At 46.3% G+C, this 18,428-nt stretch overlaps 1 protein-coding gene across 4 annotated transcripts in view; it reads right to left on the bottom strand.

The window, feature by feature from the left end:
- Nucleotides 1-18,428, bottom strand: part of ENOX1 (ecto-NOX disulfide-thiol exchanger 1) — a 264,024-nt gene that overhangs the window by 110,354 nt on the left and 135,242 nt on the right. For 2 of the 4 annotated variants that reach the window (XM_035103500.3, XM_035103504.3), the window contains exon 3: nt 16,222-16,307. The exons of 1 other annotated variant lie outside the window; for it this stretch is intronic. The gene's annotated coding sequence lies outside the window, so the exon portion shown is untranslated. Of the gene's footprint in view, nt 1-13,234; nt 13,330-16,221; nt 16,308-18,428 lie in introns of those variants that run through there. One more of the 4 variants, XM_088676095.1, reaches the window with a different exon arrangement.

Genomic DNA, 18,428 nt, shown 5'->3' with positions numbered 1-18,428 from the left:
TCTGGGCTAATGGCATACCTACAGTAACTAATATAACCCAAGCCAAGCATGTCAAATACTCTGATTTGCCACAAAACAAACAGAACACACGTGCCACAATCCAGTTTTGCTTGTGCACCAGATATACAGGCTACTGGAAGCAATGCTGTGCCTACGGATGGCATTCACATGTTCATCCTACTTATTCCAATGGGTCCCAATCCAGAGGTAGAAATTCTGGATGGAACAGCTATGAATAAATATGACTGCAGAAAACATAGCACTAGAATAGAAGAACTGTCAGGTGTTTATTTTCACCTGTTGGGAAAAATAGCTGTATTATTTTGTACCACCAGTGGCTGGATTTATGTTTTTTTTATTCCATTTGAATGTTAACATTTTGGTTTCTCTCTTTAGAGTTCCAAATACCTCTATACACACAAAAGCCTCTGTTAAAAAAACAGAAGGGAAAGGAAGGACTCCTGGTAAGAGATGGGTTGCACCTCACAGTGGGTGGCAATACTGTGTTTGTTAAGAGACTCACAAACCTGATCAGGAGAACTTTAAACTGAATCCTAAGGGGTACGGAGACATGGGAAAACCTGGTACTGGGGATAAGAGCGTCACTGATGCACAGAAAACTGAGGTGGTGCTCCAGAAACCTGCTAAAAGGCAGGCAACTAGAAGAAGGAAGCAGCTGGAAAGAATGACTCATGGTTTCAGTTGTCTCTATACTAATACACAGAGAATGGGAAACAGGCAAGACAAATTAGATCTTTTAATACAGGATGGCAAATATGATTTAGTAGACACTACTGAAAACTAGTGAGATGAAACTCATGACTGGAATGTTCAAAAGGAATAGATCAAACAGGAAGGGAGAAGGAGTCACACTATATGTAAAGGATGAATACACTTATGAAGAGATCCAAGACCTGGAACATGGAAGGCAGATCAAGAGTATATAGGTAAAAGTTATAGGAGAGGGAGACAACAGAGACCTTACTCTGAGGGTCTGCTATAGACCTTCAAGACAGACTGAAGGCTTGGACGATGCCTTCCTATGCCAGATTAATAATAGTAATAGTAACAATACTAATAGTACCACTCTATTCTCTAATAGCTGGTGGCTGCTGCCCAAAGGGACACCCATCATTGGGTTGCGTTGGGCTGGCAGCACCAGTCCGCAACACCACTGTGCCAGGTAAGGGCAAGCATACTTACACTCTCTCTTTCTTTAAGAATGCATACTCTATTTGAAATATGGTTGATTCACATTTTTAAAAAATTAACGAATGCACAGGAGCATTATATTCTGCAATGCATACTTGCATCATCAGTAGCACATACCTACATCAGGATGAATAAATTAAGTAGAATTCTACATGTTGCTGTCAAATGTTTTTGAGTTTGTAGAGAAGCTCAAAATAGTAAATTTTCACATATATTTTTCTTTTTTACAAAAACAAGGCTACAATCCTGAGATCTGGGTGTCACTGTGCTCTAAGAAGTAGGTAAAATTTCACAACTGCCTCAGATATCACTTTTCTGTCCTGAGCTAAGCAGTCCTTATTATTTCTCAAAATTCTTCTGAATGCTACAGAAACAAATCAAAACCCAGCAATGTTTATCCATCACCAGAGAAAATTAGCTGAAGTAAAGGACATGTCATCCAACAATGAATCACAGTTAAAAGCTTAGGCTTAGACTAAAACTTAAAACAGTTTAGAAATGGAGAGAAGGGACTCACAAGTTGTCTGTATTTTTCCTATTCCTGGGTATGATTTAAAAAAATAATAATCTGGAACTTAATTATTCAGTGATATAAGGTAGCTCTTGCTGTCTCTCCTGTGAAGTGTTTACTCAGCAGCCGGATCTGCATATCACACGAAGGATTCTGTTATGTGTTCCCTGCAGCACCTTCTCACTTTCTGCCACAGAGGCATCTCCCAAGAGCAATTGTCTAGCTAACATAAAAAGGCATTTCTCAGCTGCCAATGGCAAGCAACCGAGCTGCAAAGATCTCAGTAGCTCAGTGCTTATCTTCTTGGTATGCCTTTTACTTAAGCGTGCAAAGCTTCTTCTTCTCAGACAAAATCTGTATTTTTAAAAAATCATTACTTTTCATTTTACAGTTTGCTCAGGCTGCTGTTACTGGGCCTTCTGCAGGCTGCCTTTGCCTGGCATCCCATGTGCCAATCTTGGGCACACTGGTGAGACGAGGGCACTCCAACGGGAGGGCTTAGCCTTTATTTCTTCCTGTACTATTATGTGTGCACACCTCCAAACTTAGCTAATCAGACTTTGCCTAGGCTAGCTATGCAGTTGAGGTTTTAATATGCTTTAAGTTGGCTAGTCCTGTGCTTGACGCTCAAAAGCAGGCTCGCTATGTGCTGCTGCTGTATGGTAATTCTTGCTGTACATGAATAGTCTTCTGTACATGTGTAGTCTTTACCCCAAAATGTGCTTCTGGCTTCTGAATCACAAACAGCAGTTTCCCTTGGGCAGAATCTGCTGACAAACTAGAAGGGCCATCCCAACAGGGCTCTCTTGCGCTCTTACAATCCACTGATTCAGCCCCTTGTACACAGTGGCGTAGCAAGGTCAGGTGGTACCCGTGTGGATTTTTTATTTTTTGTCACCAGGGCCGTCCCTAGGCCCGGGCTGGGTGGCGCAAGGCGCCATGGCGCCTGGCCATCAGGGGCGCGGAAGGGGTGCCGAACACTGGAATCTGCCTCCGCGCGCCTCTGCTGTTGAGCGGCTTCAGGCAGCTCTCCGGAGGCGCGCAGGGAGCGCTGGCCTGGGGCCACCTGAACAGCTGAGAAGCGCAGCGCGGTGGCCCCAGGCTCACGCTCCCCGCGCGCCTCCGGAGCTTTGCGCAGGGAGTGTGAGCCTGGGGCTTCCTCCTCTGCGCCTCTTAGTTTTTGAGCGGCTTCAGGCCGCTCTCCGGAGGCACGCAGGGAGCGCGAGTCTGGGGCTGCCTCCTCTGCGCCTCTCAGCTCCCTGTGCACCCCTCCTGCCCGGCTCATTCACGGGGGGCGCCGGAGGGATCTTGGCGCCAGATATGGTTAAGACGGCCCTGTTTGTCACCCTCCCACATTGAAATTCCCCCTTCCTTCCTCCACCCCCCATCAAAGAAAGCTGTGCAGGCAGCTATCTAATGGAGCCTTTTCCCCCTCCCTCCCTCCCCCGTCAAAGAAAGCTGTGCCCTGCCATCCTCCAGCAGCCCGGGAGTGCGGGGGGCAATGGCGTGCAGCCTGCCTGTGACTCCCAAGCTTCCCCCGAGCTGTCAAAACGAAGGGGGGAAGGCCGCCGGCGAAGCGGAGCAGCTCCCCACCAACTTGGGGTAGGCTTGGGAGTCACGGGCAGGTGCCGTGCCGAATGTCACCCCCTCGGTGTGTGCGTGCATGCGGTCGCACTTGAAGCTGTGCTGCTGCTCATGAGGCAAGACAGGGTCCCCCCGAGGGCAGGACATGGATGGGACGGGCAGGGAGAGCCTGGCTGATCACTGGGAAGGGAACACATCACGATGCAACTCAACCCTGCTCGGTTCCACAGGCAGCGTCAAGTTGCATTTTGTCATCCCCCTTATTGATGGCACACGGGGCGCAACGCCCCCACCACACACCCCTTCCTCCGCCAGTGCTTGTACATGCCAACTGTCTGCAAATGTGCAAGGAGTTGGGGAAGGGGGGGGTACAAGTGTTTGGTTGTGCTACAGGACAGGTAGAGATGCTGCAGGGTGTAAAAACCTACAATATCTGCTTGAACCAGGTCATGTTTGTGTTAAATGTACTGTAATTAAATTGAGACGCAGAACAGAAATTCAATGTACCATAAGAGAAGCAGATGGCAATTCGGAACGGGAACAACAGTTTCATTTCAGTATCACCTTCACCTCACGAGGTTGCCGTTACAGCTGCAATAGATTCCAGTAGAGTAAAATAGACACGGCAAATTCATAGCCTATTCTTTCGAGCATTCAGCCTACAAAGGACACACCTGCCATTAGTTGACTCACTAAACAGACACTCGTAGCATCCAAAAGCAGATTTTGCTAGGCAGGGAGGAGGAGGAGGAGGAAAACAACAGGAGGTGGGAGTCTCAAGTGTGGGCACATACATTGTTTCCAAGATAGAATAAAGACCAGGGACAAACCTCTGCTTTTATGAATGCTTGTTCTATCCCCCTCCCTCTCTCCAGATTCAGGGTCAAACTATATGTGAAATAGGTGGTCGTTGATTTTTTATATATATAAAAAATATTTTACGAAAAGGCAGCTATTGGGAGAGGCTGCCTTTGGCAGGGGGTACTTTAACCAGTCCTCTGCTGCTTTTCTCCCAGTTAAATACCACTTCACAAAAGCTGCTATAAGGATGTGTGTGTACTCTTGCCCCCTCCCCCCCAGGACAGGAAAACAGCACAACAAGAAAGGGTGAAACACTTTCTCGCCTAAAGGCACTCTGTGGAACACTCTGTAGCTGCTTTGAAAGAAAACTAAAATGTTCGGAGATCCATGACTGGATCATAATAAGGTGTCTTAATTTTCCTTGAAAATTTTGGGGGGGCAGCCCCCCAGCCCGCAAGATAGCATGCCTTGCTGTTACACAGTGGAAATGTCTCTCTTGGGAGGTGGTGAGCTCTCCTCCCTTGGAGGCTATTAAGCAGAGGCTGGGTGGCCGTCTGCCATGGACGTTTTGGTTGAGATTCATGCTTTGAAGGGGGTTGGACTAGTGACTCTTGGCCTCCCTGCCAACTCTACACAGGGACGTCTTAAGCCCATCCAGTGCCCTGGCGCTAGGTCCCTCCAGCGCCCCCCTCCAGAGCCTCTCCAAGGGCCTGGGAGTGGCAAGCAGACCGCGGCAACAGCGGGAGGCCACCTCCGAGGACTCCACGCTGCACCTCCTTCTCGTTTCCCCAGCGCTGGGTTCCGCTCAGTCAAGCTTCGCCACCAGCGCGCGCACCGCGGGACCAGCAAGAGCGCGCTGGTGGCGAAGCTCGACTGAGCGGAACCCAGCACTGGGGAAACGAGAAGGAGGCGCACCATGGAGTCCTCGGAGAAGGAGTGCAGTCCTGGCCAGATCGCCGGAACCCTGCGCTCACTTGGCGCCCTTCCAGTGCCCGGCGCCGTGGTTCTCCGCGCCACTAGCCTCTATGGCTAGGACGGGCCTGACTCTACAATTCTATGAAACAGAAAAGGAGCACAGTTCCAAGATGCAAATCCGTCGCTGTGCATATTTTAATCCTTTTGCATGTGGAGAACTTTTAACCACCCCCCAAATAAATTCAGACAAGACTCAAATTTTGGTTTGGTTTTTGGCAGAATTTAGGCCACAACTTTATTGATTACAATCAAGTGAGTGGTTGCATAGGCTCTGGTTCAACTCGTTCCCTGCACCCTTGCAGGCAGCGCTGACCCAGGGCACACCAAAGTGGAAGGCGGTGTCCAACCAGTCCACCAGACAGGTGCTCCCCTGGACTCTGGTTCCGGGCACAACCCCTCTCAGGGAAGACCAACCAAGAGTCCCAGGATTCCTTTAACGGAATACCCATCGCATAGGGATGGCCAGAGCGCTCTGCCATCCCTTTCACCTATCCGCAACATTACAAGTTGTGACGATTTGCTACGCGGCAGGCGAAACCCAAATGGCACCAACCAATCTGCCAAATGGGGAAAATTCCTGCCATGCCCCTGTCCCAACGACAGGTGACACACGACGGCATAGCAAGGTCATGCGTGCAAGCCCTAAATACAGGGAGAAGTGGGCGGGTGTTCCGATGCACAGAGCCCAAAAGAGGAAGCTCAGGGACACATGCATGGGCTTAAATTGAGGTCCCTCGATGTACTTTTGCTGGCATCCCATTGGTCTGATTGCACCCAGCATCGAGGGACCTCCAATAGAGTGTTGTGACCATCCAAACGTTCCCACCCACAACACAGGGTTTGGTTGCCAGGCCCCACCTCAACATGTGCCCTCTTGTTAGGGAGGACCCGATTTGCAGTGCAAAAACACAGCTTTTCTCAATGCAGAACTGTTCAGGATGCTCTTCAACAAGTTGCCTTCAATCTAGATTCTAGAACCTGCCATCTGCAGGGGGGGGGTATGGTTACTTGATATGCATTTGAAAACCCTCCCCTTGATTAGGTTATCTATGCTTTTTCATTGTTGTCCATGCCTCAGGTAAACGAAAAAGATCTTGGTATATGCCCACCCACAATATCATCAATATTTCTTAAGAAGTTTGTTCGACAAAAGTAAGTTTTGTCTTTTTCTAATTTGAAATAAACCAACCAACCACCTGTTTTAATAGACATTTTAGAGCAAAGGCAGGCAGATACAAAAACATTTTTGTCACTGTTTTGGTAGCGTAAGGAATTGTAAAATTAACCACAATTGTTCCCATCAAATTAAAAGACTGGACTAATCTATAATTTAAAAATTACTTCACTTACTGAAAAGGCTGTAATTACGCTACAGGGAGCAACTTAAATGGTATTTTAAGCATTTCTCTCCTTAACTGCCACAAGACGAAGAAAAATGTCAAGTCTGTTACCTAGCAATACTCAGGTAGCACTTGACCTGTCTGTTTTCTAAGGACATGTTGATTAGTAAAGATTTCTTCAAGTGATGAGCTTTGGGCATTTTGTAATTGATATTAGGTAATGGGGTAATACAACAATTTTCAAATATTTTCTTCTGCCCTCTCCTCCTCTAGGTCCCTTGGATTCAGAAATAGCAACAGAATCCGTGCACTGGGGTAGTTCTGAATTAGAAGTTAAACAGAGGAGGCTCTCGACAACCCACTCCTAATTCTGTGTATGAGAAACCGTAAGTACAAAAGACCAGCTCTCTTTGCATTGCTTTTTACCTAAATCGAACCAGAATGACGGGACGGTAAATGTTTAGCCAACTCCCCCAATTCAACATGAATCACCGAGAGTCCACCGCCAGTGGGCATTCAATCTACCCATCAAGTGGGGTGGGGAACAAAGCACTTCTTGCCTCAGGATCTGACCCATCAAACTTCAAACTCGCCATCCAGGTGCACCACAACCCCAAGGTGGACCTGCCCACAGTCATAGAATCATAGAGTTGGAAGAGACCACAAGGGCCATCCAGTCCAACCCCCTGCCAAGCAGGAAACACCATCAAAGCATTCTTGACATATGGCTGTCAAGCCTCTGCTTAAAGACCTCCAAAGAAGGACACTCCACCACACTCCTTGGCAGCAAATTCCACTGCCGAACAGCTCTTACTGTCAGGAAGTTCTTCCTAATGTTTAGGTGGAATCTTCTTTCTTGTAGAGAAGCAGATTCCTATGCCTTTGCTGTGTCCAAGATGGACTTTGGTTCTCTTCAGAAACAGCTCACTCTTTCTTTCAGAAAACTATTCCGAACTATTCAAAAGCTGCAAAAAAATCTCCACTGGCTCATTCATCTACAGAACGGACGAGAATGATGGAATAGGACATGGGAGACCACAGGGTTCAAATCCCCACTCAGCCATGAAATTCACTGGGTGACTTTGGAGACTCTCGCCATCTCTCAGCCTAACCTACCTCACAGGGTTGTTGTGAGGATGAAATGGGGATGAGGAAAACGATGTGCACCAACCACCTTGATATCCTTGGAAGAGAAATGTGGTAAATAACGAAATAAATACTTCTCCGCCCCTTTTTGTAAACTGCCTAAAATGTGTGGAGTGTAAATTACAGGATGGAGAAATCCTTGCTATTTCCCCCCCCTCTCTCTCTCACACACACACAGAGGGGGGGCATGCATGCTGCTACCCGATTGTAGAAGGAGGGAGCCAGGGGGTGCCCTGCTTGGGAGCTCTCAGCTGACAACCTGCTTAGACCACCTGCTCCTCAAAGGCAGCGATTCTTTTTGCAGCAAAGGCAAGGCAGCCTTGCAACTGCCAGCCACAGTAGTTGCTGCTGCTTCCCCTGCCCTGTGGACTGAATGTGGCCACCCACTCCTCAAGTATGGGGTTATGGACATGGGCGTAGACAGGGGGCAGGAGGGGGCAGCTGCCCCCCCTAGAAGCAGGGCCGGTGAAGCGGTCGTCAGAGGTGTCACATTCTGGAGGGCGCCAAAGAAGAGGCGGAGGCTGGACACGGCGCTCTCGTCCACCTCCGCCATGCCGCGCCACGGCTGGAGCCTCTTCCCTGCTGGAGCGCCGCCCTCCAAAGCCTGCCTCCACCATGCCGCCCTGCACTGCGGCCAGAGTCTCCGTGCTGCTGGAGCCGCCCTCCAGTTGCTCCCCGCCCGGAGGGAGACATCCCTTCTAGCCGGCTGGCTGTGGAGTAGGCGGAGGGAAAGCCAGCCAAACACTTTGCGCGGCTCTAGGGCTTTCCCTCCGCCCGCCTCACAGCCAGCCGGCTAGAAGGAACATCTCCCTTTTCCCCGGCTGGCTGTGGGGCGGGCGGAAGGAAAGCCCCAGAGCAGCGCAAAGCGTTTGGCTGGCTTTCCCTCCACCCGCCCCACGGCCAGCCAGGGAGAAGGGAGACGTCCCTTCTAGCCGGCGATTGCGGAGGGGGAGGAGGGGATCGGAGCAGCCCGATTTCGGGCTGATCCTGGTGCCCCCTCGCCCCTGAACGACCATGGCTTTCCTTGCCCCACTGTGGCCCCTCCCGTGCCTTGGCCCCGCCCCTTGCCCCCCTAATTTTGATCCTAGCTACGCCCCTGGTTATGGATCTGGTGATGTTGCTGCTTCTCCTTTTCCCCTTAACTCTGCCAAGAGCTGCTTTGCCTGCTGGAGTCCCAAAACCCAAGGTAGGAGCAAAAGCGTGCACGGACTCTCCTCCTCCCAGTTAGACAACCTCTCTTTTTCTTGTTGACTCCAGGCTAGATAAATGGTGCTTTGCTCTAGGAGAAGTCCAAAAATCCTATATAAGAGTACAAAATCTTGTAAACACGGGAAGGTTATTTATTACTTTGGGGGAGGGGCATGTAACACAGAATCAATAAATCCCTTAATTTTGGGGGTGGTGGTGGTGATTTTTTGCACACACACACACACTTGGGTCTGCGCTCCCAGCGGGGGTTGGTTTCACCAACCACTAGGTACAGGTACGCCTCTGAGGACAAGTTCCCCCAGCTCCAGGTTCTTACACAAATTTTGCAAGGAATACATCCCTGTATTTTTACCGACCACAATTGATGCAAATGATTTTATCTGCAAATGCCTAGCTACAGTAGACAACAGAGAAATATACATCAGATGGAACAAGCCTCTCACTACTAGATTTCACTTCTAGAGTGAGTCCCACCAAAACTCGTAGTTCTTACTCCAGAGCGAGCATGCATAGGACTGACTCTTAACTCTCAGAACTGTGTTTGTTTCACTGATAAATCAGGGTTTCAATGTGTTACCAGGGCACCCATTCAGATTATCGGATTATCTGCCTAGAAACCTCATGTCCATCCCTTATCCTTCATTGTTTGCAACCCAAAGGCTGACAAAACAGCAATCATTGAAGCTCAGCAGGAGGTTTAACACCGCATCCTATTTATCATGTTCTTCTGCTTCCGAAACACTGCTGAGGAAAGGCATTAGCCCTGCGCAAATTTGCCTTTGAGAAGTAGTAACCTTATAAATATAGATAAGTTAGATAGAAGAAAGAAGAGTCTTTGGATGGGTTGATGATAAAAACAGGCTTGGGCCCCCTGGGGTTTAAAATTTTATGGGGGAAGAAAAGTAAGAGGAAGTGAGAGAGAAGGAAATGAAAATGTGTGGGCACTGAGGAGGCCAGCGAGAAGCACTCCGGAGAAAGCTCAGAAATGCACACAGGAAGGAATCTGTCCAAGGAAAGGGAAGGAGCCCAGCAGCCCAGCCTGAGAAACAAGCAGCAATTCCAATTTTCAGCATATTGAAAGAGATGAGCAGGATGCAAATCCTCCTCAGGCCCTCAATTATCTGAGGCCTGACTACATAATGCAAGAACAAATGCTACTGTGTATTTTCTTTAAAAACCTAGAAATTCTATAAGAATACGGAGACAACACCAAACCCACCCCCATTTCAAATTCCCCCTCTTCTCCGTTTCCACCTGTATAAAACGTTCGGCACCCAAATGAACTCACACAATATATGCATGCAATTTATTTTTACTGTACCCATTCGCGTAATTGCTCAAAAAAAAGATTGTGCAGGATGTAGAAGCTGTAATGCAACAATCACCCCTTGACAAATGAATTTTTTTGAAAGAAACTGGCTGGTTTCATGGCTAGTACATGTATCCTGCTCTACAAGTGATGACTACAAACAATAATTTGCCAGAAACAAACTCGTGCAAAGAGCTGGAGGGCAGGGCAATAAAAGGGGTAGATTTTCTCTATCAGAGATGGGGGCGGAATAAAAATTGTGCACTAACACAACTACCTAATCAATGTCACCATAATAAAATATTCAAATTATACACAGCATTTTGCTCATCTTTTTTTACACGACCCATTTTCTTAAGCAATTGGTGAAGGAAGGCCAAAGCGTCTGGGGCAACATTTCTCAACATGGTGCCCTCCATATTTTGTCGGACTCCAGTTCCCATCATCCCTGGTCATTGGTAGTGGGGACAGGTGGGATTTGAAGTCAAACAGTATCTGGAGGACTCTATTCCCCTTGACTAATGAGATTCTACCCAGGACTAATCTGCACTGGTCAGTTATAACGTTAAAACGCATTATAAAAATGTGGCACCAGAGGGCACAGTAGAGCAGCAATCCATCACCAATGGAAAATTGCATTGAGAGCGATATTACAGGGTTTTTACAGATCAATGTAGATCTAGCCCCAGTCACATTTAGGAAAGAAACATTTAGTGAAGAGAGTGAAGGCAGCTTCTCAAGTTATGTTTTAAATTACTGTAAGTATGTGTATGCACAGAAGGGCTGGCTGGCTGGCTTCCTTTTGTTTTTTGTTTCATGCAAAGCACCAAAGGAAGGCTGGAACCCTGAGGAGAGTACTTGTAGCAGGATTGACATTTCCTTAACTCTTTCCCTTGGGCTATTTTTCTGCCTTCAGCAGAACAAAAAAGGAGCTTCTTAAGCAATTTCCCTTAGGGCATTAAGGCCTCCTTATCAGCTTCCTATGGCCCTTTTTAAAAGAGCTTCCTAAAGGGGAGGGGGAGACATCAGCTCTGTATGTGGGTACATGTAATGCATAAAAAAGGTAAAGGTAAAGGGACCCCTGACTGTTAGGTCCAGTCACGGACGACTGTGGGGCATACCTGCCAAGTTCCTGTGGGTGAAATAAGGGACGGACCGGAAGTAGCAGACCAGAAGTAGCGCTGTTGCCATTTTGGAACTGGGCGGAGCATGCTCAAAAGTGGCTTTTGATGCTGCTTTGCCCAGTTCCAAAATGGCCGCCACGCCAGAAGTCGCACTGCAGCCATTTTGGAATTGGGCAGAGCTGCATCAAAAGTCGCTTCTGAGCATGCTCCGCCCAGTTCCAAAATGGCCGGCGCGCCAGAATAAACCGGGGAAAAACAAAAAAAAAATCTGTTTTTTCAGCTGGGAACAGCTAGAGAAACGGGGGTTTCCCGGGGAATACGGGAGACTTGGCAGCTATGCTGTGGGGTTGCGACACTCATCTCACTTTACTGCCAAGGAAGCCGGCGTACAGCTTCTGGGTCATGTGGCCAGCATGACTAAGCCGCTTCTGGCGAAACCAGAGCAGCGCACGGAAACGCCGTTTACCTTCCCGCCAGAGCAGTTCCTATTTATCTACTTGTACTTTTCCATGCTTTCGAACTGCTAGGTTGGCAGGAACAGGGACTGAGCAACGGGAGCTCACTCCATTGTGGGGATTCGAACCGCCTACCTTCTGATCGGCAAGCCCTAGGGCTCAGTGGTTTAGACCACAGCGCCACCCGTGTCCCACACATGTAACGCATAGTTAGCTTTGAAGACCTGTAAATGGCTGAGCGTCTTTTGGAGCCTCACAACTCCATTACAGTAACCCTGCATCTTTAGCTGTGTAGCACCTTAAGGCAGAAATCCTATACACAAGAAGCTGGCATAAAGCAAGCCAGCATAAATAAAGCCAGCATATCCAAACTCAATTCAAGAGTGGGGAGACGGCTGGCTGAGTCAGTTTAAGCCTGGCAAAAAGAGGGCAAAAAACCAAGCCTTTAAAATAGTGTTCAAGTTACACCACCTTTTTTTTTTTTTTTTAGAAACAACAGTATGAAATAAGGGGAAAATAAATCAGAAGTGGAAGTTGGGGGAAGCCCAGGAGGTGAGGGAAGAGGGAATGTAATATGAATGTTATGAATATGTGATGTACAGTGGGACCTCGACTTACGAGCTCCTCGACATCTGACGTTTTCAACCTACGAGCGGAAAAAGTGGCCGTGCGCTTACGATTTTTCCGGCATCCGAACGGAAAACCCGTTCGCGGCTAGATGCGGTTTCCTCGATTTACGAGTTTTTAGATGCGGTTTCCTCGACTTACAAATTTTTCCATTTCCAATGCATTCCTATGGGAACCGCTTTTCCTATGGGAAACTCGACTTACGAAGTTTTCGACCTACGAGTGTGCATTCGGAACGGATTAAATTCGTAAGTCAAGATCCCACTGTATGTAACAATAGAAAAAGGAAACAGAATGAAAATTTAATAATAATAATAATAATAATAATAATAAAAGGAATTCTCAGCATCTCACTGCCCATTCATATATAAATATTTAGGCTGTCTCACTGAAACAATTGCACTTACTCTCAATAAAATGTTCACAGGAATGCAGTGTTAGGGGTTCTGGGGGGGGGAAGCAGTTTCAAGTATTTATGCTTGTAAAGATGAATTTCAAACTGCGTCTGTCAACATATCCTAGGATTGGAGCATGGGTGTTCAGCCACATTTCATACACTGTAGCTTGAATAAATTCTGCAAAGCTAACAAATGTTTACAAAAATATAGGACTTCTCATACCACCCAATCTCATTAATAAACCAAGACTACAAGATGTTCACATCAATCTTAGCTAACCACCTAAAAAAATTTACTACACAAATTAATAGCCCCTGGCTCCGTCCCTGGTCGCAATATAACAGACCAGGAAACTAAAAATATAGGACTTTGCATGCATTCCACTTTTTGAAGCAAAACATTTTCCCAAAAAATTATTGGTGCAGAAATTTCGTTGGGACATTAATATATACCACCTACAGGTAACCTAAGGCAATCAGATAAGTGTACACCATAAATGAAATGAAAGGTACAATTGTGACTGTTATTTACTTAAATTTCTACCTTTTCCCAAGTTTTTTTTCATCAATTCCAGTTCAGGAGTTCCATGAAAAAGGGCTGCTTTATTACAGGATCTGCTGCACAGAAACAGAGAAGCTGTAACAATAACAGAGAATAAGCTGAAAGGCTTGAGGATGTGGACAAGGTGCTTGGATCCGTCAGCACACTGAACCCTTGCCCCTTTGTCTGATAAAAGCTACCGGTAGCAGGGAGGGGACAGCTAACTGGGCCAGGGAGGAGATTGATGCCTCCCTGCAAGAGGGGTGGTCTCTGCTTGCGTGAAGGAGGCAGGGATAAGACCACTCCTTAAGAAACACTCCCTAGATTTGGAAAATATAAGTAACTACCGGCCAGTTGGAAAGGGCAGAGGAAAGGGCAAGTTGAGTGTACTCAGATGTGCACTCTGGACTTTAAGAAGGCTGATTTCCAAAAGCTTAAAGAACTATTGGGTGAGATCCCATGGTCTTATATATATATATATATAGAGAGAGAGAGAGAGAGAGAGAGGGAGAGAGAGAGAGAGAGAGAGAGAGGAGAGATGTGAACATGCTTCCTGAGTTCACAGGCAACTGTGGGTGGACACATGGCAGCAGGTAGGTGGGTGGGTACATGGCAGGCATGTGGCAGAGTAGGAGGCCAATAGGTGTGGGAAATGAGATTGTTTTTGAGAAACCCATGCTGGGTCTTAGTAATCACAGCATATTTTTCCAAGTGCTCACAGACCACCTGTTGAATTATCTGTTCTATGACCTTTTCTGGTATCGATGGCAAGCTCACCGGTCGGTAGATACCTGGGTCTTCTTTCCCCCCCTTTTTGAAGATGGGAACAACATTTGCCCATCTCCAGTCTATAGAGACCTCACCTGTTCTCCAATAATTATCAAAGATTATAGACAGAGGCTCTATACATCCGCAAGCTCCTTTAGTACCCTTGGGTCGTCAGACTCTGGAGGTTTGAATTCAATCAAAGTAGCTTCTTATGCAGCCACACCAATTTCTTTAGATGCCTCCCACTTTTCTTTCTTGTTTGAATTGTCCGCATTTGGGCCTGCATTTGTTTAAACTCTTTGTTAATGTTGGCGCTGAACAGTAACAGCATTTCCCCACCAGCAGCTGAGTTGTGTTCTCTAAACCACTTTGAGGTTTCCTGCAACCAAGCGGTATATATACAGTGGTACCTCTACTTACGATGTGTTCCAAACACACATTCATAAGTCGAAAAAAAATTGTAAGTCGAATCCCATAGGAATGCATTGGGAGAAAAAATTCGTAAGTAGAAGCAACCCTATCTAAAAATTCGTAAGTAGAAAAAAATCCTATCTAAACCGCATCCAAGATGGCGGACGGAGCTCCATTCGTAAGTAGAGTTATTCGTAAGTAGAGGTACCACTGTACAGTATATAAATGACGTAAGCAATGTATGTGGCAGGTTCACGTGGAACCTTTGTGGTCGGAAGTGGTCCTTGGACAACATTTACAGAAAGTGTGTGCTGCATATCCCTTGTTGCTGGCCATGTCTGTGGAGGATGGCAGAATTCTTCCTTGCAATGGTCCCAGTTCTGCAATCCACATACACCTGCGACATCTAGAACTGTCAGCCAGCAAATGAAAAAAGCTGACTCTGTCAAAGGGCTTAAAATGGAGCATCAGTTGCAAAGAGACAAAGATACCTGGAAGTGTCAAATGCCACTCCTACGGTAACATAAAAGTGGTATAAATTTGAGATGGATTTCTTGATGAAAGGAAAGCAAATTATACACAAAGGTGTGTTCATGTGTCAAGTGAATGAAAACTAAGAGTGAGCTTTTAAGAACAGACATCAAAAACAAGGGAAGGATGAATGGTCTCAGCAACGGAAATCTATGTTTTTTTGGTATGAAATTGTGAGAGATAATCTCATCTGTCCTGCACGGGCAGTAATGCAATATGTTGGCTTTAAGAATAATGCTGGTATATAGGAAAGGTTTTCGAAAAAAGCTAGGGGGAAACTGACAAGTAAAGATGAGGAAAATATCAAGGAGCAACCCAGACCTTTTAAATCCATGAGATTTGTTTTATTCCACTTACAGTTTGGTGACAGTACAGAAAGAACTATGAGGCTATGTTTTCAGGATCACTGTTCTAGCAGGTTATTTCCATTTGTATAGTATGTCTCTTGCTCATGCAGTACTATGTTCTGAACAGCACTATTTTAAACATTGCTGCCAACAGGCTGTGGAAGGAACACAGACCCACTTTTTACGTTGAGGCTATTTTAGTAAAGATAGCTGCTTTTTAGAAAACGAATCATTATTTCTGGAGCACTCTCATGTTGTCACACTGAAAACCTTGTCTCACAGACCCGCTCCAAACAAAACCCAGTTGAATAGCAGCATTCATTTACTGCGGACCTCTTTTAATTTTAATTTTATTTTAATGAAAACGTAGCTAGATGTTACCTTACTGGCTCCCTCACTGTATCATTTATTCTGTTAGCACCGGGTTGGGCATTGCTTTCCTTTTGGGTGAAGACAGAGGCAAAGTAGGTTTTGAGCGGTTCCGCCTTCTCTCTGTTACCCAAAAGCATTTCTCAGTCTTCTCCACTTGCCTACACTTCCTCTTACTTCAGACACAGCCAAAGAAACCTTTTTTATTATTTTTGACTTCTCTTGCAAGCCTGAGCTCATTCTGAGCTTTAGCCAGCCTGACCTTCACCCTGCAACTGTTGGCTACTTGTGTATACTCCTACTTTGTGATTCCCCTTTTACTTCCATTTCTTATACATGCCCTTATTAAATCTCAGCTCATCTGTAAGCTCCTTATGCAGCCATGGCTGGTTAACACCACATACCCGAGCTAGGTTTCTTAGGCTGCATAAATTCCATATTTCCCTCCTTTCCTCCCTACACGCAACCTGCTTTGAAGGAATTCCTCTTGTTCTTCACTACTCTCTTCCCTTGCCTGCAGGGGCTCTTCCGCGGAATGTTCCAGAAACATTACACGGTACCTACCTACTCAGATTTCTTCCTTTTGGCCGTGAAAACATCTGGGCATTCTTTTGGGATGAGTGCAGTCTTTGGATTTGCAATTGCAGCATCTATGACAAAAGAAAAATATACAAATTTTAGGATTATTGGGGAAATGTTAACTATATAGAGGCGAAGAAAACATTCTACAATAAGCATTTAAGGAGCTAGCCGTGGAAGAAATATATCAGTTTCCTGCTGAGCTGAAGAATAAAATCTAAAGAACGGCTTAGGGAGCTGGGTATGTTTAGCCTGGAGAAGAGAAGGTTAAGGGGTGATATGATAGCCATGTTCAAATATATAAAAGGATGTCATATAGAGGAGGGAGAAAGGTTGTTTTCTGCTGCTCCAGAGAAGCGGACACGGAGCAATGGATTCAAACTACAAGAAAGAAGATTCCACCTCAACATTAGGAAGAACTTCCTGGCAGTAAGAGCTGTTCGGCAGTGGAATTTGCTGCCAAGGAGTGTGGTGGAGTCTCCTTCTTTGGAGGTCTTTAAGCAGAGGCTTGACAGGCCTATGTCAAGAATGCTTTGATGGTGTTTCCTGCTTGGCAGGGGGTTGGACTGGATGGCCCTTGTGGTCTCTTCCAACTCTATGATTCTAAAGAGATTTGTCACAAATAACTGGTTTTCAGTGTCGCCCTGTGTGGGTGGTTGCACTACCTACCCCAAAATAAAGAATAAAATGGGTGGAAGCTGAAGAGGTTTCAAAACATTTGTCCATCTACTTCCTCTGTCTCCCCCAGAAAGGGTGTTGGGCATCTGCTGTGCTTTACCCTATTATTATCGTCACTATTACTGATGTATAACAGAATGTCCCCATTTTCTTCTGAGGGATGTTGGAGGTTATGGATAACGTCATCAGACATTGCCATGGTTCAATAAACCAAGAGGGTTAAATGGAAAAGTGAAAACGGTAAATCTAAAAGTAATTCACCAAGTAGCTCCTTAGCAGCCGTCGAGTGAAGAGTGAGTACCACTGCAGTCGTGTTCAAAATGGGCCTTTTAAAACCTGTGCTGCCGTCCGCCTCTCTTTATCTAAGGGCTGCCTAGTTTCTCTTTCTTCCTGTTCTCCACTTAGCAAAGTTGTATTGCCTAAGGATAAAAAGGTAAAGGGGCCCCTGACCATCAGGTCCAGTCGCGTCCGACTCTGGGGTTGCGGCGCTCATCTCGCTCTATAGGCTGAGGGAGCCGGCATTTGTCCGCAGACAGCTTCCAGGTCATGTGGCCAGCATGACAAAGCTGCTTCTGGTGAACCAGAGCAGCGCACGGAAACACCGTTTACCTTCCCGCCGGAGCGGTCCCTATTCATCTACTTGCACTTTGACATGCTTTCGAACTACTAGGTGGGCAGGAGCTGGGACCGAGCAACGGGAGCTCACCCCGTTGCAGGGATTCGAACCGCCGACCTTCTGATCAGCAAGCCACCTGGGGGCTAGTAAAAGCTAGCTGCGGTAAATGTGCATGGAAGATCCGTCATAAAACCTGCAAGAATTTCATCTGAATGCATACAAGCTCTTCCCAAAATCCAAGTTACCAGATACAGACAGAGATGGCTTACTAAATCCAGCTATCAATAGCAGCCTTTTTCTCCCCTCCACCGGCCAATTTTCTTAAACATCTAGTCTGGGTACTGGGGAACTCTAACACTTGTATGGTTGGCCTAATAAGGATATTGCCCTAATATGGATTTTTCCCCTTTAGAGCTACTTACACTCTTTTTCTTTGCTTTATGAATACTAGCTGAGCCCTGAAACAAATTAAGGCCTGGGGGCAAGAGAGGGAGTGGGTGGAGGCTCAATAATGCTTGTGAAACTGAGGCTGAAATTAACATTCTGTACATGCAATGCCCCTATTGGGGGTTGCTTCTTTGCTTTTTGCAAGAAAGAGGACAGTCTTGAAGGAAATAACAGAACCTTACGACCTTAAAACACATCTTGTATGTTATTCTGGAGAATAAAAGACTGTTATATAAACATTCCCAGCCTCTGCCTTGAATATCCTGTGCTGCATTGTACATTAACAGTCCTTTAATGAATTCATATAATGGGCTTTTGAGACTGTTAGCATCTGATCAGTACAACTGCTGCAATAATCTACTTAAGCCAATTTTATAGCCATAGAATTGTGGTGTTGGAAGGGATCCCGAGGGTCATTTAGTCCAACCCCCCTGCAATGCAGGAATCCCTG

This window comes from Zootoca vivipara, chromosome 8 (genome assembly GCF_965207765.1).
Source record: "Zootoca vivipara chromosome 8, rZooViv2.hap1.1, whole genome shotgun sequence".
NCBI lineage: Eukaryota > Metazoa > Chordata > Lepidosauria > Squamata > Lacertidae > Zootoca > Zootoca vivipara.
The sequence above is the reverse complement of the archived record's forward strand: the minus strand, read 5'-3'. Positions and strand labels throughout refer to the sequence as shown.